We start from the raw sequence: 25,337 nt of genomic DNA, 5'->3' as shown, positions 1-25,337 counted from the left end.
TGTGTAGATCTACATCATAGTTACATAGTTAGTCAGGTTGAAAAAAGACACATCTGGCTCAACCAATAAAAAACAAAAAACAGTAAAGAAAACCCAACCATAAAATCCCATATACACAATTGTATACCCGCAGTTGATCCAGAGGAAGGCGAAAAAAACCCCAGCAAAGCATGATCCCAATTGCTACAGCAGGGGGAAAAAAATTCCTTCCTAAACACCCGAGAAGCAATCGGATATTCCCTGGATCAACTATACCAATAAATATTAGCACCCAGTTATATTATGTACACCTATGAAAGAATCCAGGACTTTTTTAAAGCAATCTAGTGAGCTGGCCAGAACCACCTCTGGAGGGAGTCTATTCCACATTTTCACAGCTCTTACGGTGAAGAAACCTTTCCGTATTTGGAGACAAAAATCTGTTTTCTGCTAGACATAAAGAGTGCCCCTTTGTCCTCTGTGTTGACCTTAAAGTGAATAACTCAACACCAAGTTCACTATATGGACCCCTTATGTATTTATACATGGTGATCATATCCCCCCTTAATCTCCTCTTCTCAAGAGAGAATAAATTAAGTTCCTCTAATGTTTCCTCATAGCTGAGCTCCTCCAGGCCTCTTATCAGTTTGGTTGCCCTTCTCTGCACTTTCTCCAATTCCCCAATATCCTTTTTGAGAACTGGTGCCCATAACTGAACTACATAAATAAATAAATCACAAAGAACATTGGTATAAAAAGTCATTCAGACATGAAAGCATTAATTCTTTCCAATGAGGCATTTATACTTTTGGCTGACCATACTCCTTTACCCCTTTACCAACCATTATAGTAAAACAATGGGTTCCTCCTTTACACATCAAAGGTAGTTAAACTTAAGAAAAATTGGCTAAAATTGCAAAACTGTAAAATGATTTTACATGATTTTTAAAAAAAATCTTTAATTACATATAATGTATTATACAAAAAAGCGCAGCACTAAAATTATACATATAATGTATGTGAGCAAGATATTTAAGGATTAGAATTTAATCAAAATTGTAAAACAAACAAAAAAAAATTCCCATTCAGGACACAGAAATAAAACTTTGTCTTATCTGCTTCATAATGTTTTTAATAAGCTAACACTTAAGATTGTGAAATACGTACAATAGCTGTTTTAGATCTAGGTTAGCCAATTTTAGTATTTTCTGTTTTGTATTTTGTTATTCAATTTGAATTTTCACATTCATTGCGCAAAATAAACCATTAAGAGAAAAATGATACGAGGAACCTTGCCATCATTTAGAATATAAAAAAAAGAGGAATTATTTAAACTTTACCTGAAAGATGAATACCAAGGTTTCTTTCCTTATAAATAATTATAATAGGATTAATAATATAATATTATTCCAGCATATACTTACCGGGTGGTTCAGTTGGTGCTGAGAATGTAGACTGGAAGACTTCAGTGGTGGTCTACCCTACAAAGAACGGGGTTGGCTTATATAATTGAAGACAAACAAGTTGATTACACAGAAATTTTAATTAAAGTTTAAGGTAAAAGTCACATCTTTCGTGGGAACACATAAATGATAGCACACGTATTTACTAAAATATTTACCTTCTAGCCTCCAGGTGGGACAAATATCAGCACCCAGAAAGCAGTCCAAAAATCTCCTGATCTACTATTCAGACAGTCTTATTCTAGAATTGATTTAAGTGGAATTCTAGCCCAAATTACTGCTTTGTTTTATATAGCATGGAGTAATTTGGGGAAGTTATTTATTCGTGTCTAAGTGTTCAGTCAGTTTTGCTTGAAATAGTTTAATCACCACTTTTTTTTATTTTTTATTTATAAAGGTAAAAAATTAAAATAAAAAACAAAACTACATTTTCTTAGTTTCTGTAATAAAACTTTTCAAATTATTAATCTTTCCTCATAAATTTGGGGCAGATGTATTCTGCTATATTAGGTTTACAGAATATTATGTAGTCCGTGTTAAAGTTATAGAGTCTAAAAACTATGGGGATCATATTTATAAATTGATCACAGTCCTGATGTACGGACGGCTTATTTCTTGAGGCCCTAAAATGCCAGGATAGTACAAATACATCCCAAATGACCACTTTGTGGAAAGAAGAAAGTCTGAGGCATTTAATAAGAGGCAAGGTGAGATTTTTGAAGTTGTATTTTTTTTGGAAAAATTTTTTGGGGAAAATTAAAAAATGTAATAATTTTTTTTTTTTTTTTCATGAAATAGCAAAAAGCAGGGCATTGATGTTAATACCAAGCAAAAAACACTTTTATAGAAAGCAGAACACTTACATGTCAAAAATCACCAATCCACCAGTGGACGGTAACACAGCAGGTTGAGACACCAGAGTTGATCAGCTGAAGGTACACAGAGGCAATGGATGGACACCAGGCAGTCAGCAGCAGGGGCTCCAAAGCGCCAGCAGGTAGGATGGAGACAAAAGGCAGTGTATCCAGCCATACTGTGAGGGAGGAGGGGCACGGGAAGAGAAAGGGGGAAAAAAGGGACTCCTTTCCCCTAAAACGCATTTGAAACATGCGTTAAGGCTAAATAACTAATAAAGTTAGCTTAAAAAATAAAAGTTAGAGTGTAGTAAGAAAATATGACCGCTACAACAAAAAAAAAAAAGAGGGGGGATAAAAGCTTAAAAATGTTTTTTAAAAACTTTTTATAAAACGCCATACAAAAAATACCAAAAATTACAGAATGGTCCACACCTCCAACTCCTCATTCAAACTCCCTGGTGATAAGATGTCAAGATGGTATATCTAAAAGGTTTCCCTGCAGCAGAGAGTATGGAACCTCTCCTCCACAGACTCATAGGGGGCGATCTGCTTAAGAACCCAAACATGAAGACCCACTGTTGACACTATGATCCGTGTTGCCCTCTTCAATCAACCTCCTCTGCTCACCAAATTGTGTCTGGATCGTCTGAACTGTCTGGTCCACATAGAGGAGGTTGCAGGGACAGGAGAGCCAATAAATGACATAGTCCGCAAAGCAGAAGAAAAATGAGCGAATGTGGCATACTCTGCCCTTACTGTCCTTAAAGCTTTTTTTTCCGATGATCCACAAACTTGCCCATTTTATATTTTAATTTCTTTCACTGATACATGCCCACAATATCATAAAATGATGCAAAAGAATGAGATGTTGGTTTCTTGGTAAATGGTACTTTACTGGGGGCAATTTTGTTTTTAATATTATGGCTTCTGTAAATTAACTTGGGTATGCTGGGGAGAATGGGCCCCAATTTGGGGTCTTTAAGCAAAATCCCCCAATGCTGAGCAACAGTCCTCTCCATCTGTTTAAACTTACCATGGAACTGAGTGATGGATTTTATGTCTGACCCTGTGATCATCTCAGTATTAGATGCCTTGGTGCGAATGGTGGAACATTCCTAGTGGAGGATTCCTCGAAAAGAGCTAGGTCAAATCCCTTATCCAAGAATCTTTTCTTGAGGATTTGACCTTGAGAGGAGTAGTCTTGATTCAAGGTGCAGTTCCTCCAGAGCCTTCTGAACTGTCCTATGTGAATGTTGTTTACTTACCATGGGTGATGACCCAGATAGCTAGCAATTGTGCTGCAAGTAGGGATGGGCCTAACACCCCCCTGTTCAGTTTGCAGCAGAACATCTCGAACAGGGTTAATGTTCTAGTGAACATGCAAACTACATTAAAGTCTATGGGACACGAACATGAAAAATCAAAAGTCCTCATTTTAACCACTTTACCACCGGAGGATTTTGCTGTCTTACATCCAGGCCCCTTTTTGTGATTTGGCGCTGTGCAACTTTAACTGACAATTGCGCGGTCGTGCGACGCTGTACCCAAACTCCCCTGGCCCGACTCCCGCTGTGACTGAAAACAGCGGGGGCGCGCCTCCGGTGGCGCGCGAGCGCCGCCTACAGGGGGAGGAGTCCAGCGACGTAGGTCTACGTCGCTGGACGGAATCGAGCCACTTTGCCGCAGTACGGTCAACGTGACCGGTCGGCAAGGGGTTAAAGGCTTATATGCAAGTTATTGCCATAAAAATTGCATGGGGACCCAGGTCGTTTTTAAAGGAGCAGTGATTTTAATAATGCTTAAATTGAAACAATAAAAATGAAAAATTCCTTTAAATATCTTGCCTGGAGGGTCCCCTTAATGTGCCTGTAAAGTGGCGCAATTGTACAATGTATGGAGCCTGCTGCAGCAATACTGACATTTCTAAAGGAAAAAATTTAATTTAAACTTGCTCGCGGCTGTAAAGTATTGTCGACTCCCGGCAATACAGATTAAAAAAAAATAAAAAAACGGTGTGGGTCCCTTTGGGTCTGGTATGGATTTTAAGGGGAACCGCCTCCCGTGATGTCAGAAGGGGCAGTGCCACTGGATGATATAACCAGATGGCTCTGCCCCTTTCCTATAAAAGAGCTGTCATGGCTCAGGCGGCTCATTAGCCGGGAGGCGTGTGAAGAAGCGGGAGCGTCTTTTTTTTTTTTTTTCTATTTTTCGGGTGCAGCAGCGGGCGACATGATTGACAATGGATTTACATCGAGGGACACTATTTTTTATTTTTATTTTTTAATAAAGGACTTGTCAAAAACTGGCTTTTGTGTTTATTATTTTTATACAATTTTTTAGTGAATGGGTAGGGGTAAGATGTACCCAATATCCATTCACATAGAGGGGGGCCTGAGATCTGGGGGCCCCCTTGTTAAAGGGGGCTTCCAGATTCCTCTAAGCCCCCCCACCCGCAGACCCCGACAACCACAGCCCAGGGTTGTGCGGAAGAGGCTCTTGTCCCAAACAACATGGGGACAAGGTGATTTGGGGGGCACCCCAAAGCACCGGCCTGGTATGCTTCAGGAGGGGGGGATGCTCCCCATCCTGGCTAGCCAGGCTGTGTGTTTAGATAAGGGTCTGGTATGGATCTTGGGGGGACCCCACTGTGTTTTTTTTCAATTTTGGCGAGGGGTTCCCCTTTAAATCTGTACCAGACCCGAAGGGGGGGGACCCCACGCTGTTTTTTTTCACTTTTTTTTATTTGTATTGCCGGTAGCCGACAATACATTACAGCCGCGAGCAAGTTTAAATGACATTTTTTCCTTTAGAAAAGTCAGTATTGCTGCAGCAGGCTGCATACATCGTACAGATGCGCCACTTTACAGTGGGGGCCCCCCAGGCACGATATTTTAAGGAACTTTTCATTTTTATTGTTTCACTTTAAGCATTATTAACCACCTTACGACCGCCCACCACAGATATACTGCAGCAGGCAGCTGCTCCTGGGCAAAGTGACGTAGGTATACGTCGCTCGCTCTCAGGAGACTAGGGGGCGAGCGCGCGCCACCGGCGGCACGCCCCCACCCCCGCTCGTCAGCGGGGAAGCCGATGCATGTGTCATGCGGCTCTGATTGCCACCTGACACATGCGATCGTTCCCCGCTGAGAGAGAAGAACAGTCAGCTGTTGTAAACACAGCTGACCGTTTTTCTCCCTGGAATGATCGTAGAGCCCATGTGATCCTTCTATATAGGATCAAATTTCTTTATGATCATTTCAGAAACCCCCCCACAGTTAGAATCACTTCCCTAGGCTCACATTTAACCCCTTGATCACCCGTAATGTTAACCCTTTCCCTACCAGTGTCATTAGTACAGTAACAGTGCATATTTTTAGCACTGATTACTGTAGTAATGTCACTGGTCCCCCAAAAGTGTAAAAAATATCATTCAGGGGTTCGATCTGTCGGCCGCAATGTCACAGTCCCGCAAAAAATCGCAGATCGCCACCATTACTAGTAAAAATAAATAAATAAATAAATAAAAATGACATAAATCTTTCCCCTAGTTAGTAGACGCGATAACTTTTGCGCAAACCAATCAAAATACGCTTATTGTGATTTTTTTTACCAAAAATATGTATCAGAAAACAAATTGGCCTAAAATGTTAAAACATTTTGATTTTTAAATGTATTTATTTTTTTTAGAGAATGTCACAGCAGAATGTGAAAAATATTGTTTTTTTTTTTAATTGTCGCACTTTTTTTGTTTATAGTGCAAAAAATAAAAATCGCACAGTTGATCAAATACCACCAAAAGAAAGCTCTATTTATGGGGAAAAAAACAACGTAAATTTTGTTTGGGTACAGCGTTACACAACAGCGCAATTGTACGTTAAAGTAACCCAGTGCCGAATCGCAAAATAGGGCCTGGTCATTAAAGGGGCAAATCCTTCTGGTCTTAAAATGGTTAAAATCCATACCCAGACCCAAAGGGTCTGGTATGGACTGGGCGGGGGGGGGGGGGGCGGGTTCCCACGCTGGTTTTTTTTTTTTTTTTTTTCATTTTTTTTTTTAGCTAGGGAGTCAGGGCTTCCAGATATGCCTGCTGAGGGGAGAAGTATCCCCACTGGCTCCTGTGAGAGGCTTTTCATAGGGCAGTGTGGGAAGCCCAATCAGGGGACGCATCCAAGCTTGTAACTACCCCAGAAGGCAGATTATGCTGCAAAGGATTCTGGGAGTGGATATAAGTTTGGGGGGAAGTGCGTGGCACAGTGTCTTTGGTCCCAGGAAGGAGAGTGCGGCTGTCTCTCCTCCTGTCTGAGGAAGGTGGATGTCTCGCGGTGTCATCTGAGTGTCCAGAGAGTGCTGAGTTGAGCTGAGGGGATCCGGTGTGCCGAGAGCTTGCGGAGAGCGAGAGGGGTCCTATCCCAAGAAAACCTACACAGGTCGAGAGTACTGCGGATTGCCCCCGGGGGCTTCCCAATCAGGGGACGCATCCAAGCTTGTAACTACCCCAGAAGGCAGATTATGCTGCAAAGGATTCTGGGAGTGGATATAAGTTTGGGGGGAAGTGCGTGGCACAGTGTCTTTGGTCCCAGGAAGGAGAGTGCTGCTGTCTCTCCTCCTGTCTGAGGAAGGTGGATGTCTCGCGGTGTCATCTGAGTGTCCAGAGAGTGCTGAGTTGAGCTGAGGGGATCCGGTGTCAGCTATTTGAGGACCCTGAAGCTACAGAGGTGGTATATAGTCAGTGGACCCTGAAGAGTTCAAGGTTAAAGGGGGCACCTGCAGTTGGGCCCTGAATTGTGCAGAGTGTGTCAGTTAAAGTTACAGCCATACAGAATTCTACAACATACTACCTCAAACCAGGCAAGGCGGGGGAAAGTATTCAGTGACTTTTGCAGTACAACAGTGTCAGAAATTCTACAGTTCTCAGTCCTGTATCTTCTGGACTACAAGCCGAGGATTCAGCACTTCCATTGTTCTACAGAATGTTCTCAGGGTTACTGAGCGTTGGCTGACGCCGGCTGGCGTCAGGGAAGCGCCAATGGGCATTTCTCAGAAGCAAAGTCCCAAGTGTATTTAGTTGGAGCCAAAAGGAGTATCCCACTCATTCCCTTCTCCCATCCCCTTAAATTCAATAAAAAACACAAACAAAGATGCCGGAGTTGTCGCTGCTTCCGTTTTCACACCCAGGGTCACAGCTCACATGGGCTGGAGAGGTTACCGGTACTGATGGCAGACCCACATCAGGCCATAGGCCTGGAAAACCTGCTACATCTGTATTGCCGGGAGCCAACAATACATTACAGCCACGAGCAAGTCTAAATAAAATTTTTTCCTTTAGAAATGTCAGTATTGCTGCAGCAGGCTCCATACATTGTACAGATGCGCCACTTTACAGTGGGGATCCCCCAGGCACGATATTTAACCACTTCCAGACTGCTCACGTTGCTGCTACTGCAGCAGAGTGGTAGCCCTGGGTCCAGAGATATAGACCTACGTCGCTGGATTCCTGCCTGTCTCAGCGGCACGCGTGCGCCACCGGAGGCTCGCTCACGCTGTCTTTAGACACAGCGGGAGTCGGGCCGGAGGAGGAGAGGTGGCGATCACTGCCTCTCTTCCCTGATCGTCGGGGAAAGAGTGAGAAAATCCGCCCGCTTTTGTAAACAAAGCAGGCAGATCTTCTCTGTGACAGACAGGGAGAGATCACAGGATTCAGCATAGCTGAACCTGCGATCTCTGTCTCTGTCACAGAACCCCCTCCCCCCACACACATTAGTAAGCATGAGGCACACATTTAACCCCTTGATCACCAACAGTGTTAACCCCTTCCCTGCAAGTGTCATTATTACAGTAACAGTGCATATTTTTAGCACTGATTACTGTAGTAATGTCACTGGTCCCCCCAAAAGTGTCAAAAATGTCAGTGTCCGATTTGTCCGCCGCAATGTCACAGTCCCGCAAAACATCGCAGATCGCCGCCATTACTAGTAAAAAAAAACAATAAAAATGACAAATCTTTCCCATAGTTTGTAACTTTTGCGCAAACCAATCAAAATACGCTTATTGCGATTTTTTTTTTACCAAAAATATGTAGCAGAAAACAAATTGGTCTTAAATGTTAAAAAATTTTGATTTGTAAAATTTTTTTTGGGAATGTTATATATCAGAATGTGAAAAATACTGTTTTTTTTCACTCTTCTTTAATTGTTGCTCTTTTTTTCAAAAATTAAAGATCGCACAGGTGATCAAATACCACCAAAAGAAAGCCCTATTTGTGGGGAAAACAAAGGATGTAAATTTAATTTGGGTACAGCGTCGTACAATCGCGCAATTGTCCGTTAAAATAACACAGTGCCGAATTGCAAAATATGGCCTGGTCAGGAAGGGGGTAAAATCTTAAAGTGGTTAAAAATACGCTCATTGAGAGTTTTTTTGTCAAAGACATGTAGCTAAATACATTTTGGCCTAAATATATGACAGAAATTTAATATGTTGGAGATTTTTTAACTGTCAAAGTAGAAAATGTCAATTTTTCGCAAAATTTTCGCAGTTTTTTTATTAATATCGCAAAAAAATTAAAAAGCGCAGAGGTGATCAAACGCCACCAAAAGAAAGCTCTGTTTGTGGTTAAAAAAAGTACGTAAATTTCTTTTGGGTACAGCATTGCATGACCGCGCAATTGTCAGTTAAATTCACGCAGTGCCAAGTTGAAAAAAGTGGACAGGTCATTAAGCAGCCAAATCCTCCGGGGCTAAAGAAGTTAAAGGAATTTTTCATTTATTCATTATTAAAATCACTGCTCCTGTAAAAACAATCATTTAAAAAAAAATTTGTTTGTATTGATACATGTCCCCCAGGTCAGTACCCGGGTCCTCATACACTTTTTATGGCAATAACTTGCATATAAGCCTTTAAAATGAGGACTTTTGATTTTTCACGTTCGTGTCCCATAGACTTTAATAGAGTTTGCATGTTCCAAAGAACTTTTTCCCTGTTCGAGATGTTCTCGTGCAAACCGAACAGGGGGTGTTCAGCCCATCACTACCAGTGCTGAACTGATCTTATGTAATTTGGATGGGACATAATAACACCTGGCTAACAGTTTGTAATTCTTTTCTTTTATCCTCATATCTATGAGGTAGAATGTACATAATCTATAACTCTACACTATAAAGCTTCAGGGATAGATATATTTAATTCATGCTCCTATCCAGTCAAGAGACACAGGGGCCCAGGATCCAGTGATGACATCAACATCTTATAAGCCTTTTTACCCTTTTTATCCTTTTTGCTTTATTTTGCTCTTTTTTATTCTTTTATCTCATTTTCCTTTTGGCTATTTGCCCTTTTGCCTCTTTTTTTTATACCTTTTGCCTTTTTGTCCTTTTTTTCACCTTTTAGTCTTTTTGTCCCTTTTATCTCATCAGCATTTTGTGGTCATTTTGCCCTTTTGGCTCATTGTGCCACTTTTGCTTCATTTTGCCCCTTTGGTCTCCTTACCCCCTTTTGAGTAATTGTTTTACATTTTGGCGCCTTTGCTCCTTTTGGTCTTTTTGTTTTGTTTTACATTATTGCCCTTTTGTCCTTTTGCTCTTTATTGGCACTTAGGGCCATTATTTACTTTTGGCTTATTTTCTCTCTTTCCATCCTATTTGGTCCTCTTGCCATTTTTCTTCTTTTTTGTTTCTTTTGTCCCTTCTGTTCCTTCTGACCCCTTTGGTGCTTTCTGTTCCTTTTGGCCATTTTTTACCCATTTTGTCCCTTCTTCTCTTTTGTAGAGCATGGGAGGAGGGGTCAGCCACTGTAAAGATTGATTTTTTCTAATTCCCAGACTGCAAACTGGCTGACCGTAGGATTTTAAGAATAGAAGGGACCCCATTGGTCTTGTTTGGCATAATTGCTTCTCCATGCCTGTGCGCATGCACAGCATATATTTATGTCATTGCTCGGTGGTGATAAGACGATGTGGTTTCCAAGCGCATGTGCTGGAGCAACGTCATTTCTGCCTAGCTAATCAAGAGGTCAATGAGTCCAAATTCAGAAGGAAGTCCAGGAGAAGATGGAAGCACCTATTTCTATATATATATATATATATATATATATATATATATATACCAAAGAAGAGAGCGGCACTCACGGGTCTTGAAAGGTGAATGTCCTCATCCTGAGGAAGACGAGCTTGTGCCTCGTCGAAACATCGATTAAACCATTATTGTCCGTTCACCTTTCAAGACCCGTGAGTGCCGCTCTCTCATTTGGTTTATATGCGCTGTATCTGCTGTGCACCCGGGCCCATTTTTTATTCCTGATTTGTGTGCGGTGGCAACCATTGGATATTGTGTATACATATATATATATATATATATATATATATATATATATATATATATATACCCATTTATACATTCTGCCCCATTTGGCATTCTTGCCCCTGTTGGCCATTTTGCCATATCTGCCCCTTTTGTCCCTTCTGCCCATTTGTCCCCTGTTGGCCCTTTTGGATAATTTTGTCTATTTTATCCCTTCTGCCTTTTTATGTTCCTTTTTACCTTATTTGTTCCATCTGGCCAATGTTTACCTTTGGACCATTTTACTTCTTATTTCCTGTTTGGCCCTATTGTCCCTTTTGGTAAATTTTTACCAACTTTGTCCATTTTTACCCTTTTGGCCCTTTTCACCATTTTTGCTCATTTTGACCCTTTTCTCGAATTTGCCCTACTTTTAAATTTTTTCCTGTTTTGACCCTTTTAGTCCTTTTATCCCTTTTGGTCATTTTGAACTTTTTTTTCCATTTTCTCCTTTGGCGTTAATGACAGAGTGCTGACACCAGAACGCTGGAGGGGATTGCTTTGTTCCTTGTTCCTTTTTACCTTGTTTGTAACCTCTGGCCAATGTTTACCTTTTGCCCTTTTACACCTTATGCCTTATTTAGCCCTATTGTCCCTTTTGGTCAATTTTTACCAACTTTGTCCATTTTTACCCTTTTTGTCCCTTTTCATCATTTTTGCTCATTTTGGCCCTTTTCTCGAATTTGCCCTATTTCTCAATTTTGACCCTTTTGGTTCTTTTATCCCTTTTGGTCAATTTGCACCTTTTTTTTCCATTTTCTCCTTTGGCGTTAATGACAGAGTGCTGACACCAGAACACTGGAGGGGATTGCTTTATTCCTTGTTCCTTTTTACCTTGTTTGTAACCTCTGGCCAATGTTTACCTTTTGCCCTTTTACACCTTATGCCTTATTTAGCCCTATTGTCCCTTTTGGTCAATTTTGACCAACTTTGTCCATTTTTACCCTTTTGGGCTTTTTCTCTATCTTTTCTCATTTTGGCCCTTTTCTCGAACTTGCCCTATTTCTTAATTTTTTTCCTGTTTTGACCCTTTTGGTCCTTTTATCCCTTTTGGTCATTTTGCACCTTTTTTATCCATTTTCTCTTTTGGCGTGAATGACAGGACTGCTGACACCAGAACGCTGGAGGGGATTGCTTTCAAGGTAATTGTACCATAAGGTGCTAGTATGGAGAACACACTAGCACATTATGGCTAAATGTCCCAGGGGCATTTTTTAGGGGGTTAATTTTACTTTGATGCCAAAAAAAATTTAAACAGATTTATTTTTGTTTTTTTGTTTTATTTTTGTGGTTTGTACTCTGCTTTTTGGCTTTTTTTGGTGTGGAAACACATTTAATGCAACCAGCTGCAGCCAATTATTTAATTATAATAATTAAATATAATATAATATATTATATTATATAATACATTTAATATAATATATTAATTATATAGTTAATTGTATAGTTAATATAATATATTAACTATAATAATTAGTTAATTTACTGCATTTTTGTTGCGCTGGTAGTTTTGTCATTGTAATTCTACTTTGATGCCTTTACCACTTAGAAAATAGAGCAACAGTATACTCCTTTACAGCTATTCTTATAAAGATAATATAAAAAATATACATGCAATAATGACATGGCATATTTTACCATTTGATCATTTTACGAATGTGACCTAGACATCCCATTCAATTGTTTTTCTTTTTTCTGTTGTATGCTTTTTATATATTTGATACAAAGTGTTTATTTGTAACATCATCTTTGTAATATTACCAAAATTATTCCAATAAATACTTTTATTGAAAAAATAAAAAATAAATGAATAAAAAGTGTATTGCTGCAATAAATTCCAGTGAGCACTACTGATGGTGAAAAATGTTTTAAAAATAGAGAAATAAAAAAATAATTAGTAGGAAGAAAGTGAAAGTGTAAAGAGTAAAGTGCGAACTGATACTTTTATTTTGATTGGATAAAGTGAAGGATCTATCCCGATCAGTGTGCCTAACTAAAAGCCGATAAGTGATTACATTTCCTTGGAAAGTGCACTAAGGACTATAGTTTCCTCCCAAATAAAGTTGGGTCATTATATAAAAATTAAAAAAAAAAATAAGAAAACACTGCAAATTTGACATGGCTATTTTTTTATTAGACATTTAGCATTTCACTAAATGATATTCCACATCAGATGACCAATTCAGGTTTTAACATTCACCTTTAATTTTACAACCTGCGATATCTATCCCAGTCCTGACCACGTCCATGCCAACTTCCTTGCCTACGTTCTTGAGTCCGCTTATGAGCAAATTCTTAATCTTTTTCCTGCCCAATTTGGAGAAAATACCTCTTTTTATTTCGCTTTCCTCGTCTTCATCTGCATTTCTCCTGGGAGGACAAATAGTTATTGTTAATCACTTCAAAACCTGGGTCAGTTCTGACATTAACCACATATGTATTAAAACGTGTCCTGCTCTCAACCTAATAGAACACCTTTGGGATGAATTAGAGCGGAGACTGTGAGCCAGGCCTTCTCATCCAACATCAGTGCCTGACCTCACAAATGCATTTCTGGAGGAATGTTCAAACTTTCCCATAGACACACTACTAAACCTTGTGGACAGCCTTCCCAGAAGAGTTGAAGCTGGTATAGCTGCAAAGGGTGGGCCAACTCAATATTGAACCCTACGGACTAAGACTGGGATGCCATTAAAGTTCATGTGCGTGTAAAGACAGGTGGTGCAATACTTTTGGTAATATAGTGTATATATGTTTGTACCTCAGGTGGGAAGTGGTTAAGTGCTTTAAGGCCGCCTGCCCATTTACTGCGGCAGGCTGGCTCTCCTGCATGAACCAAGGTAGGCCTATGTTGGTCACGTGCCTGGTGCTGGGGGGTGAGCGTGCGCCGGCGGCGGCGCGCTCCCACCACCCACTAGGCAGCGGGGATGCTGATGCACAGGGCTGGTGGCTCTGATTGCCGCCGGGCATTCCCGATCGCTCCTGAACCTATGGTTCCTGCTGCTTTTAGAGTCTCCTGTGAGTCCAGGAAGAGAGGAGAGCGGTGGTGCAGCCGGGACAATGCTTGATCAGTGGGAGGCGTCAAGTAAGGGGTTAAGGATGGGGAGAATAAATAGTGGGGAGTTTTGTACCTTAACCACCTAAGGACCAGGCCTATTTCTGACACTTGTTGTTTACAAGTTAAAATCAGAATTTTATGCTAGAACCCCCAGCATTATATATTTTTTTTTTTATAGCAGAGACCCTGGAGAATAAAATGGAGATATTTGCAATACTTTATGTCACACTGTATTTGAGCAGCGGTCTTACAAACTCAATTTTTTTTTGGGGGGGGGGTGGAGTGCACTTTTTTTAATTAAAAAATAAGAAAACAGTAAAGTTAGCTCCATTTTTTTTTTATAATGTGAAAGATGATGTTACGCCCAGTAAACAGATATCCAACATGTCACGCTTCAAAATTGCGCATGCTCAAGGAATGGCGGCAAGCATTGGTACTTAAAAATCTCCATAGGTACCGCTTTAAACATTTTTTATAAAAAAGGTCTAGTGCTAGAATTATGGCTCTCACTCTAAAAATCGCGGTGATACCTCACATGTGTGGTTTGAACAATGTTTACATATGTGGGTGGGCATTGCGAAAGCGTTCACTTTTGCACGCAAGTTTAGAGGGACGGGGCACTTTACATTTTTTTTTCTTATTTATTTTAGCTTTTACTTTTTATTTTTACACTGTCCCTTTAAAAAAAAATGTTTTTGATCACTTTTATTCCTAATACAAGGAATGTAAACATCCCTTGTAATAGAAATAAGCACGACAGGTCCTCTTTAATGTGAGATCTGGGGTCAAAAAGACCTCACATCTCACATCTACACCTAAAAGCAAAAAAAAAAAAGAAAAGGTCATTTTTTCAGCATGAAAAAAATGGGCCCTTTAAGGCTGTTGGGAGGAAGTGATGTATGACGTTGCTCTGGTCCTCCAAGGCCATAGAGTCGTGTGGGGGCCATCTTGCCCTCACTCGACTTCCTGCCTGGGACATGGTTAGACCGGATAGTTTTCCCCGCTACGATGGCTCTGGTAAGTGGGGAAAATGGCCAGGAAGCAGCCGGGGGGGGACCTCTCCTGCCACCCATAAAAGTGATCCTGCTGCAAATCTGCCGCTAGGACCACTTTTATGTGAAAGAGGACTTCCCGCCCTGTGAGAAAATACCGGGGTTATGGCAACTATCTGCTGCCATACCTCCGGTGATTAACATGAAAGTAGCAACGTAAAACTGCGGTTGGCGGTCCGAAAGTGGTTCATGCAGAGAATGCATTGAGGTAAAACACACTCAGACTTTAGAACCACTTTAAGCTTTAAAAGCCTATACTTTTATTTAGTAAAAAAAAAGTCTTATCCATACTTACTCTTGCTCACAGAGAGATAAGGAGATCATTCCAAGAAGGACAATCAGTAAAAGGGGTTTCTTCAAGGTGAACATCTTTGGGCTCTGTGAATGATTTGGAATCATGAAGAGAAAAAGACAAAGTTGAAAATATGACTCAGGAATAACATGAAGCCCCCAATGTTAGACATTGGGGGCACATAAATTGGTTGTCCCAATACAATAAAAAAAGGTCCAATGTTTGCTCTAAACCAGGGGTCTTCAAACTATGGACCTCCAGTTGTTCTGGAAATACAATCCCCATTGTGCCTACTCATGGATGTGAATGTCAGATTTTTTCAATGCCTCATGGGATGTGTAATTCTGCACCAGCTGGAGGGCAGTAGTTTGAGGATATTAAAAAAGAATAGCGCACACATACTAAAGAAATGACTATCAAATATGGAGACAATCCATCAATAAAAATGGGGATTTGGTCCCACCATATGGCCATATCGTGCTCAAGCCCACCACTGCGTCAAAGTACCCCATTGTCAGTGGGTCCTACACTATCCATGAAAAAGGGATGAATCCAGCCTTTCTAACCCTTGGAGATAACACTCCTTGCTGGGAGAGATGTGCAACTGCACTACAAGGGACTTCTCCTAGTGGACACTGATAGAGTACAGGTGTGTGTGGGGGGGGGGGGGGGGTGCTCAACCTCAGAAGTCTGGTCAGACCGACTTGCTTGTTTAGTAGTTTGAGGATCCCTGCTCTAAACCATCACCAAAGATCACCTATACCTGGCACCCATTACGGGCAGGATAATTGTTTTTTAATGAGGTGGATTTGCTTGATGCTTTCCAGACATTACTGGATCTGGTTACCCATGGATAAACTATGATTAACCACTTGCCGCCCACCCACCATCAAATGACGGCGGGACGGTGCGGCCATTGTTCTGGGCGGACGTCATATGACGTCCGCCCATTCAAGCAGGGCAGGCGCGCGATCGTGTGTGCGCCGCCCTGCACTGCCGGTGTCGGCGTGTCCCCGGGACACAGCCGGTCACCGGCAGGGGGGAAACAGCCAATGGGCGTGGCTGTTTCCCGCGTGATCGGCTGTGTTCCAATGACACAGCCGATCACAATAGAGGAGCCCGGAAGAAGACTGCGCATGCGCGATCGGGAGCGCGCAGCGAGGTCATGTCGGTGGCTGTGTGTTCCCTAGGAACACAGCTAGTCACCGGCAGTAGTAAACAGTCACTGACAGTGACTGTTTACTATGTGATCGGCTGTGAATCCATTCACAGCCGATCACAAAATGTAAACACAGAGCAGTAACTCACAGTTGCTAGCTCTTCTCCCCTCACAGTTTCCAGTGTGAGGAGAGCAGAGCCAGAAACAGTGAGTTACTGCTCTGTGTACCTGTCAAAGTAAAATCACACCAATAAATGTCCCCACACAGTCCTCAGCCCCCCCCAATTGCACCTGTCACCCAACAGTCACCTCATCAGTGCCCAGAAATTGACACCCATAACGTTCACATGTGAGCGTAGCGATCGCGGGCAGAATCACCGCGACTCTGCCCGCGATCCGGAAATCATTGCAAATCACGGGACGCCTGTGCGTTGCCCGTGATTTGCAATAGCACCCCAAACGCTGTGCGATGTTGCTGCGATTTCCGCCTGCCGAATCGAGGTAACATCACGCAAACAACGAATGACGCCCAAAAAAGGTACAAGAGCTCTTTGGGGCGTCATGCGTTGTTTGCGTGATGTTACCTCGATTCGGCAGGCGGAAATCGCAGCAACATCGCACAGCGTTTGGGGTGCTATTGCAAATCACGGGCAATGCACAGGCGCCCCGCGATTTGCAATAATTTCCGGAATGCGGGCAGAGTCACAGTGATTCTGCCCTGATCCACTACGCCCACATGTGAACGTAGCCTAAAGTGCACCTGTCACCAGAGACTGCCATCAGTACAGCCGTGCACCATCTCCCGTCACCTGTCACCCATCGGGGACCATCGCCCGTCACCTGTCACCCCATTAATCACCGTCACCTGTCACCCAATCACTCATCGTCACTTGTCACCCCATCAGTGATCGTCACTTGTCACCCCATCAATCATTGTCACTTGTCACCCCATCAGTGATCGTCATCTGTCACCCCATCAATCATCGTCAGCTGGCTGTCACCCCATCAGTGATCGTCATCTGTCACCCCATCAATCATCGTCATCTGTCACCCCATCAATCATCGTCACCTGTCACCCCATCAATCATCGTCACCTGTCACCCCATCAGTCATCGTTACCTGTCACCCCATCAGTCATTGTCATCTGTCACCCCATCAGTCATTGTCACCTGTCACCCCATCAGTCATCATCATCTGTCACCCTATCAGTCATCGTCACCTGTCACCCCACCACTCATCGTCATCTGTCAACCCATCAGTCATCGTCATCTGTCACCCCATCAGTGACCGTCACCTGCCACCTATCAGTCACCTGCCACCCATCAGTGATCATCCACAGTCAACTGTCACCCGTTGCACAGCCATCACAGCCAGCACGTCAAAAAGGATGCACAGCAACGAGGAGGCCCTTCAGGTCCTCTCCATGACTGATGAGAGCACCGGGGAGCTCTCATCAGTATCCGAATCAAATTCCGAATCCGATTCGGAATTTGAAATCGCTAATAGTAGTGGATCGGAGATGGACTCGTACTATTCCTGTACACTTTCCTTTATACAATGTATTTTGGGGTGCAATTTTTTCTATATACATGCAACAACTTACTGACCGCCTAACGGCTATATACGTCGGCCATTAAAAGCTAAATACTGGGGTTATGGCAGCAGATAGCTGCCATAACCCCAGTATTTTTTTAAACGGCGAGCGGTCGGCTTTCAGATAAGGGTGGTCCCAGTGGCGGATTCGCTGCAGAATTACCCTTACGGTGCAGGGGAAGAGGTGCCTCCCGCCGCGTCACAGACGTTTTCCCAGCTTACCGGACCCGCCGGCAGCGGGAAAAACTATCCGGTCCCGGATCCTCAGAGACAGGAAGTCGAGTGAGGACACACATAAATTGGTTGTTCCAATACAATAAATGGTCCAATGTTTGCTCTAAACTATCACCAAAGATCACGTATATCTGGCACCAATTATGGGCAGGAGAATTGTTTTTTAATGACATGGATTTGCTTGATGCTTTCCAGACCTTACTGGATCTGGTTACCCATGGATTCAATTATGATTAAGGGGTCTTGATCTATCTTGTTCCTTATAGCAAAAAAGGAAGAGCACAGCTGGTTCTTAGATGCCATTGGAGATGGTTCACAAGAACTTAAGTTCTAATCGTCATTGTCTATGGCAGCCTTTCTCAACCTTTTTTACACAGAGGAACCCTTGAAATAATTTTCAGGTTTCATGGAACCCCTTCTAAAATTTACTGTATTTACAACTCATGACACATTAGTGTGATGGTAAGTGGGATGAATGCTTCTTACACTTGTGGACACTGGGAGGAATTACTTTCTTCCAGAGAGCTAAAAAGATCAATGGTGTCAGGGGGAACTTATTTGAGAAGTAGAAACTGCCCATTGCTTAAGGAACCCCAAGCAACCTCTGGAGGAACCCATCACCAAATATCATGTATACCTGGAACCCATTACGGGCAGGAGAATTGATTTTTAATGACATGGATTTGCTTGATGCTTTCCAGACCTTACTGGATCTGGTTACCCATGGATAAAACTATGATTAGGGGGTCTTGATCTATCTTGTTCCTCAATAGCACAAAAGGAAGAGCACAGTTGGTTCTTAGATGCCATTAGAGATGGTTCACCGGAACCGAAGTTCCAATCTTCATTGTTTATGGTTTCCAGGACTTTCTATCTTATACGTGGAATGCCTCACCTGGGCTACACACTCTAGTCCATGCTCAAGCACTGCTAAAGGATGTTAGACAAACAATAATGAAACTGTATATGAATCTGCTTTTCTAACTGGTCTAAAGGTTTCATTAGGGTTTTTCTTGCATGAATGAGAAGAGTCCCCAGATAGTGTGATTTTAATTTGTTCCAGGTTTGGAGAGATAGAGAATTAGACCATTAAAATTTTGTGAAAATAAATGATCATTATAAGGAATATAACTTATGAATGCTTACTTTTTATTGTACTATTTCCTAAAAAGGGCATTGTGACAGGTTGAGACTCTATCACTGTGAAAATGGTGTGACAGGAAGTCAGGTAAATCTGTGGATGTAGTCACAGACAGGAGATACATTTCCACCTGGTTTAGAAAATTCACCAATTACTATAGGGTGTCGGCTGCAAAGCTAGCTAGAATGGCTTAAGGAAGTTGAAAGGCCTTCAGCTGTTCAGAATGAGGAAGTTAAGGCCTCTATAATTTGTCCAAAGGAAGTCTAAGGATTGCTGCCTCGTGACGCCGTGTGGGCTGGGGAGAGGAGGACAGTCAGATGTGTGCCTCCCGACGCTGTGAGAGCCTGGGAGAAGGATTGCTGCCTCCTGACGCCGTTTGGGTAGCGGAGGACAATCAGATGGGTGCCCCCTGAAAGCTGTGTGAGCATAGGAGGGGAAGACCTCCTGGAGCGATGTGTGCTGAGGAGGGTAAAAAGTGTGAAGACTTCTCAAGGTGAGAAATTTAACTATTTCTATGTGGAAGAAATAAATAAACTGTTTGCTATGTGAAGAGACAAGCAAAGGAATGGTTGCTATGTGAAGAGACAAACAAAGGAATGTGTTCTATGTGAAGAGAAAAGCAAAGGGACATGTTCAATGGACATTTGTTATGTGGAGTGAAAATAAATGGACTATTGAGTGTCTGCTGAAGGATCAGCAAAGTTTGCCCAACAGTAGGTTGGAGACAGACTCTTTAGATAGGTTCCTGTGTGTGAGAAGGTAGCCGCCCACAGTGGCAAGGATTTATTTTGTGTTTTATTTTATTTTGATGTTTTTGACGCTTGCACTTGTGTGAAGAAAATTGCATGAATAAACCAAACTGTTGTTTGCAACCACTTCAGGGCTATCTCCCTGTGTAAACGCACCCCCCAAGGGGTCATCCATACCCGCCACCGAGCTAATCTCCCACAATGGTCATTTAAAGGACACAGAGTGTGCACATTGGCTTCGTGCAGGACTACAGAGCGTAGATGTGCAGTGGAGAAAACTGCTTTTGCAGCTTTCTCCAGGTTTTGATATACCTGGATGGGGCTCTGTAGTTTGGAGATTCCATAGTGTCTTGGGTGGGATGGAATCTCGAACCCTGTGTCCATGTTTTTTGAAAGACCAGCAGCAGGATGTGTGCTCAGGTGCACACAGCCCGTATAATGGAGGTGAAGGAATACCTACGAGCTCCCATTTGGAGATGGCTCCACCGAAGAGAGACAGGAGGTCTCTAGGAGTCAGAGGCTGCAGGTGGCAGCCCAAGCACATGTGTGTCTGCAAGAGATGGGTGATGGCCTGAGGACTAAGGCCAGAGTGAAGCTGTCAGCTCCGGAGAATTTGTGGTCTGGGGACCAGCATAAAGAGCAGAGATACTGCAACTGAAAAGCTGAGTGAGAGCTTAAGAGCCTGGTGGGCTAGCATTTTCTGTTTGTCATATATTGACTGGAAAAGAACCTCTGCATGGGAAACCTATTATGGACTTTTTATTTTGCCTTTTAATAAAAATGGGTTACCAGGCCCTTAAAATATAGTTCCTGATGACAGTGAATCACTTGAAAAACACATCTGCCACTGAGCTAATGGTCCCCCATGTTACTGCATAATTATATAAAAGAACAGTATTTTATGCATAAATATATTAGGATATTGGAATTCAGTGAATGTATGTTAGGTTTTACTATGTAATGAAGGGCAATATCCCATCCCCCTCTTCTACTGGTCAGCTGGTAACAAAGATTTGAATTACACCATGCACTACGTATTCCTGGTCTATACCAGAATTGTTCTCTAACATCCGGCCATAGGCATGCGCACAGAGTGTGCCAGGTGTGCCTGGGCACACCCTAATCACCCCATGTGGCGCATATTCCCCCTAGTTAGACCCCTGATATTTCACCAAATAAAAAAAAAATTCTCCTTTTTCTGCAAAAATATATTTTTTAAATGTATTTTAAAAAATAAAATTGTAAGAAAGAATTTGGAATAAAAGCTACTGATACCATCCACTGACCTACTGATACCAATCTCTGCCCTTATGACCTCATCCACTACTCTAGTGGCACTGTCCACTGCCCTACTGACACCAAATCTCTGCCCTTATGACATTGTCCACTGCTCTACTGACACCGTCCACTGCCCTGCGGACACCAATCTTTCCCCTTATGACATCATCCACTGCTCTACTGACACTGTCCACTGTCCTACTGACACCAATCTCTGCCCTTATGACATCATCCACTGCTCTACTGACACCGTCCACTGCCCTATGGACACCAATCTTTTCCCTTATGACATCATCCACTGCTCTACTGAAACCGTCCATTGCCCTTCATACACCAATCTCTACCCTTATGACACCATTCACTGCTCTACTGACACTGTCTACTGTCCTACTGACACCCATCTCTGCCCTTATGACATCATCCACTGCTCTACTGACACCGTCCACTGCCCTATGGACACCAATCTTTGCCCTTATGACATCATCCACTGCTCTACTGAAACCGTCCATTGCCCTACATACACCAATCTCTGTCCTTATGACACCACCCACTGCTCTACTGATACTGTCCACTGTCCTACTGACACCAATCTCTGCCCTTATGACACCATCCACTGCTCTACTGACACCGTCCACTGCCCTACTGACACCAATCTCTGCCCTTATGACATCATCCACTACTCTAATGGCACCGTGCACTGCCCTATGGACACCAATCTCTGCCCTTATGACATCATCCACTACTCTACTGATACCGTCCACTACTCTACTGACACCAATCTCTGCCCTTTTGACATCATCCGCTGCTCTACTGACACCGTCCACTGCCCTACTGACACCAATCTCTGCCCTTATGACATCATCCACTACTCTACTGATACCGTCCACTACTCTACTAACACCAATATCTGCCCTTATGACATCATCTACTGCTCTACTGACACCGTCCACTGCCCTACTGACACCAATATCTGCCCTTATGACATCATCCACTGCTCTATTGACACCGTCCACTGCCCTACTGACACCAAATCTCTGTCCTTATGACACCATCCACTTCCCTACTGACACCGTCCACTGCCCTACTGACACCAATCTCTGCCCTTATGACATCATCCACTGCTCTACTGACACCGTGCACTGCCCTACGGACACCAATCAACCTTTCTGTTTAATATGTTTTAGATTTTATTCAATTTGCTTATCAAGAGTTTTATAAATAAATAAGCACCTTTTTATCTTTAAACATTTCTCATACTTTAACGTATTTGGTCAAAGTTTAAGAAGTGTCAAAGTTAAACAATGGACCACTGATCAGCCTACCAACAGGTATTTATTACGGGACCCCACTACAAGCTGTAAAGGAACATTAGAGACCAAATTATCAAGCTAACCAGGGAAAGAAGAGACAGTGGGTTTGAGTTACTAAAGTTGGAGAGTGCAATATCTGGTGCAGATGTGCATGGTAACCAGGGCCGGCCCTACCATGGATCCTGCTGGGTCCATTGGACCCAGGTGGCACTTGAGAGGGGCGGAAAATTGATGCCCAAGCCCTGGGGTGGGGGGGCATTCAGGACACAAAAATACAACTTTGATCCACTTCATATTTTTTTTTATTTTTTTAATAGGCTTACAATTAAGAAATATGTACAATAGCTGGTTTAATTCTAGGTTGGCCATTTTTATAATTTTCTGCCTTTAATTTTGTGAAATAAATTGGCCTTTTCCCATTCATCAAAATTGTAAAAAGAAAAACTTTCCATTCAGGACACAAAAATAAAACTTTGATCCCCTTCATATATTTTTTAAAATAAGCTTACAATTAAGATTGGGAAATATGTACAATAGCTGGTTTAATTCTAGGTTGGCAAGTTTTATAATTTTCTGCTTTTAATTTTGTGAAATAAATTGGCATTTTCACATTTATCAAAATTGTAAAAAGAAAAACTTTCCATTCAGGACACACAAATAAAACTTTGATCCCCTTCATATTTTTTTAAATAAGCTTACAATTAGGATTTTGAAATATGTACAATAGCTGGTTAAATTATAGGTTGGCCAGTTTTAGTGTTTTCTGCTTGAATTTTATTAAATAAATTGGCATTTTCACATTCATCAAAATTGTAAAAAGAAAAACTTTCCATTAGGACACAAAAAAAAAACTTTGATTCACTTCATATTTTTTTTTTATAGGCTTATAATTAAGGCTGTGAAATATGTACAATAGCTGGTTTAATTATAGGTTGGCCAGTTTTAATATTTTCTGCTTTGAATTGTGTGAAATAAATTGGAATTTTCAGATTTTTTGTAAAAAATAAAGCATTATGAGGAAAATGATATGAGGAACCTTGCCATTATTTAGAAAACAAAATAAAACATAGGAATCCTTTAAACTTTACCTGAAAGATGAATGCCAAGGTTTCTTTCCTTATAAATAATTATAATAGGATTAATAATATAATATTATTCCAGCATATACTTACCGGGTGGTTCAGTTGGTGCTGAGAATGTAGACAGCTGGAAGACTTCAGTGGTGGTCTACCCTACAAAGAACAGGGTTGGCTTATATAATAGAAGACAAAGAAGTGGGGCAAACAGAAGTTTTAATTAAATTTTAAGGTAAAAACCACATCTCTCTTAGGAAAACATAACTGACGCCACATGTATTTACTAAAATATTTACCCACAAGCCTCCAGGTGGGACAAATATCATCACCCAGTAAGCAATTTAAATGTCTCATGATATGCAATTTAGACATTTTTAATCTAAAACTGGTTTAGGTGGAATTCTAGCCCAAATTTTTGCCGTAAGATTGTCCTTGCGAAACCACAGTGCTAGATCCCAAACAACACAACACAAATCAACACTAATAATTAATATAATCGAAAAAAAAATGATAAATATCTATCATAAAGTGCTAGTGAGAAAATTTGAAAGTGCTAACACAAGAAAAGAAAAAAAGAACAAGGGGGGTGACCCCTATGAACCCAGTGCACTCAGGAATAAAGGTTACAGTCCAGTAAAAACAGTCCGAAAATTAATATATACTGAATCCTTCTTGGATTTCCACCCAGGAGTGGCGCAATCTTCCTGCCACTATGGCCAGATGCATCATGAGAGAATATCCTGAGAGTAGTAGTGGTGACACCCTCCGTGAGAGATATAGAAAAATTCCCACTCACCAGACGATATTGAACCCTCTTCCCATATGGAAAGGGAGGTCAAACAGAGCTTTGGTGGTCTTCTTGACCAAGATGCAGGCTTCCAGCAAATCCTCTAGGTCAGTTTCCTAACAACTGCCAGTGTGATTCCAAGGAAAGGAGACAAAAACAACAGATAGGCTCTTCATAGCGGAAAAAAGTTTGGATGCTATTTATTGGTTACAAATCCCTGGTGGGGTCAATGTATACAAAAAAGATTTAAAAAAAATAGGTATGCTAAACATTCCAGTACGGTTTCCCGCACTGTTTAACCTCTTGCCGACCGCCCACCGTAGTATTACTGCGGCAGGGTGGCTCCGCCACGCAAAATCACATAGGACTACGTGATTTTGTGCATGAGGCGCGCGCCGCCGGAGCCACGCTCCCACTGTGTTTAGACACCGAGGAAGGCAGGCCACGAGAGGAGTGGCGGTGATTGCCGCCGGCCTCCCACAATCGGCAGACAAACTGACAGAAGACCAGCCTGCTTATGTAAACAAAGCAGGCGAGTCTTCTGTCACACAGGCAGGGAAAGATCAGGAGTTTCAGCTAAGCTACAACCCCGATCTCTCTGTGCCTGTCACAGAACCCCCCCCCACACACACACACACAGTTATTAAGCATATTTAGGTACACATTTAAGCCCTTGATCACCCCCAGTATTAACCCCTTTCCCTGCCAGTGTCATTTTTTACAGTAACAGTGCATAATATTTAGCACTGATTACTGTATTAATGTCACTGGTCCCCAAAAAGTGTCAAAAATGTCAGTTAGGGGCCCGATCTGTCCGCCGCAATGTCGCAGCCCCGCTAAAAATCGCTGTTCGCGGCCATTACTAATAAAAACAAAAAATGAATACAAATTCCAAAAATCTATCCCGTAGTTTGTAAACGCTATAACTTTTGCGCAAACCAAATAAAATACGCTTTTTGGGACTTTTTTTAACCAA

At 42.0% G+C, this 25,337-nt stretch overlaps 2 protein-coding genes and 1 long non-coding RNA gene across 6 annotated transcripts in view; 2 read left to right on the top strand and 1 right to left on the bottom strand.

Moving 5' to 3' along the window:
* The window catches only part of LOC309564357 (uncharacterized protein), a 1,447,080-nt gene that overhangs the window by 1,074,289 nt on the left and 347,454 nt on the right, over window positions 1-25,337 (top strand). The window lies entirely within an intron of this gene.
* The window catches only part of LOC309562846 (uncharacterized protein), a 359,272-nt gene that overhangs the window by 236,400 nt on the left and 97,535 nt on the right, over window positions 1-25,337 (bottom strand). The window contains exon 2 of one of the 3 annotated variants that reach the window (XR_014225643.1): window positions 23,671-23,749. The exons of the other annotated variants lie outside the window; for them this stretch is intronic. The gene's annotated coding sequence lies outside the window, so the exon portion shown is untranslated. The remainder of the gene's footprint in view (window positions 1-23,670; window positions 23,750-25,337) is intronic. 3 annotated transcript variants of the gene reach the window in all.
* The window catches only part of LOC309563017, a 350,229-nt gene that overhangs the window by 235,995 nt on the left and 88,897 nt on the right, over window positions 1-25,337 (top strand). The window lies entirely within an intron of this gene.

Source organism: Pelophylax lessonae (assembly GCF_965119305.1).
Source record: "Pelophylax lessonae genome assembly, chromosome: 9".
Lineage (NCBI taxonomy): Eukaryota > Metazoa > Chordata > Amphibia > Anura > Ranidae > Pelophylax > Pelophylax lessonae.
Note: the sequence above shows the minus strand (reverse complement) of the source record. Positions and strands in the feature narration are given on the sequence as shown.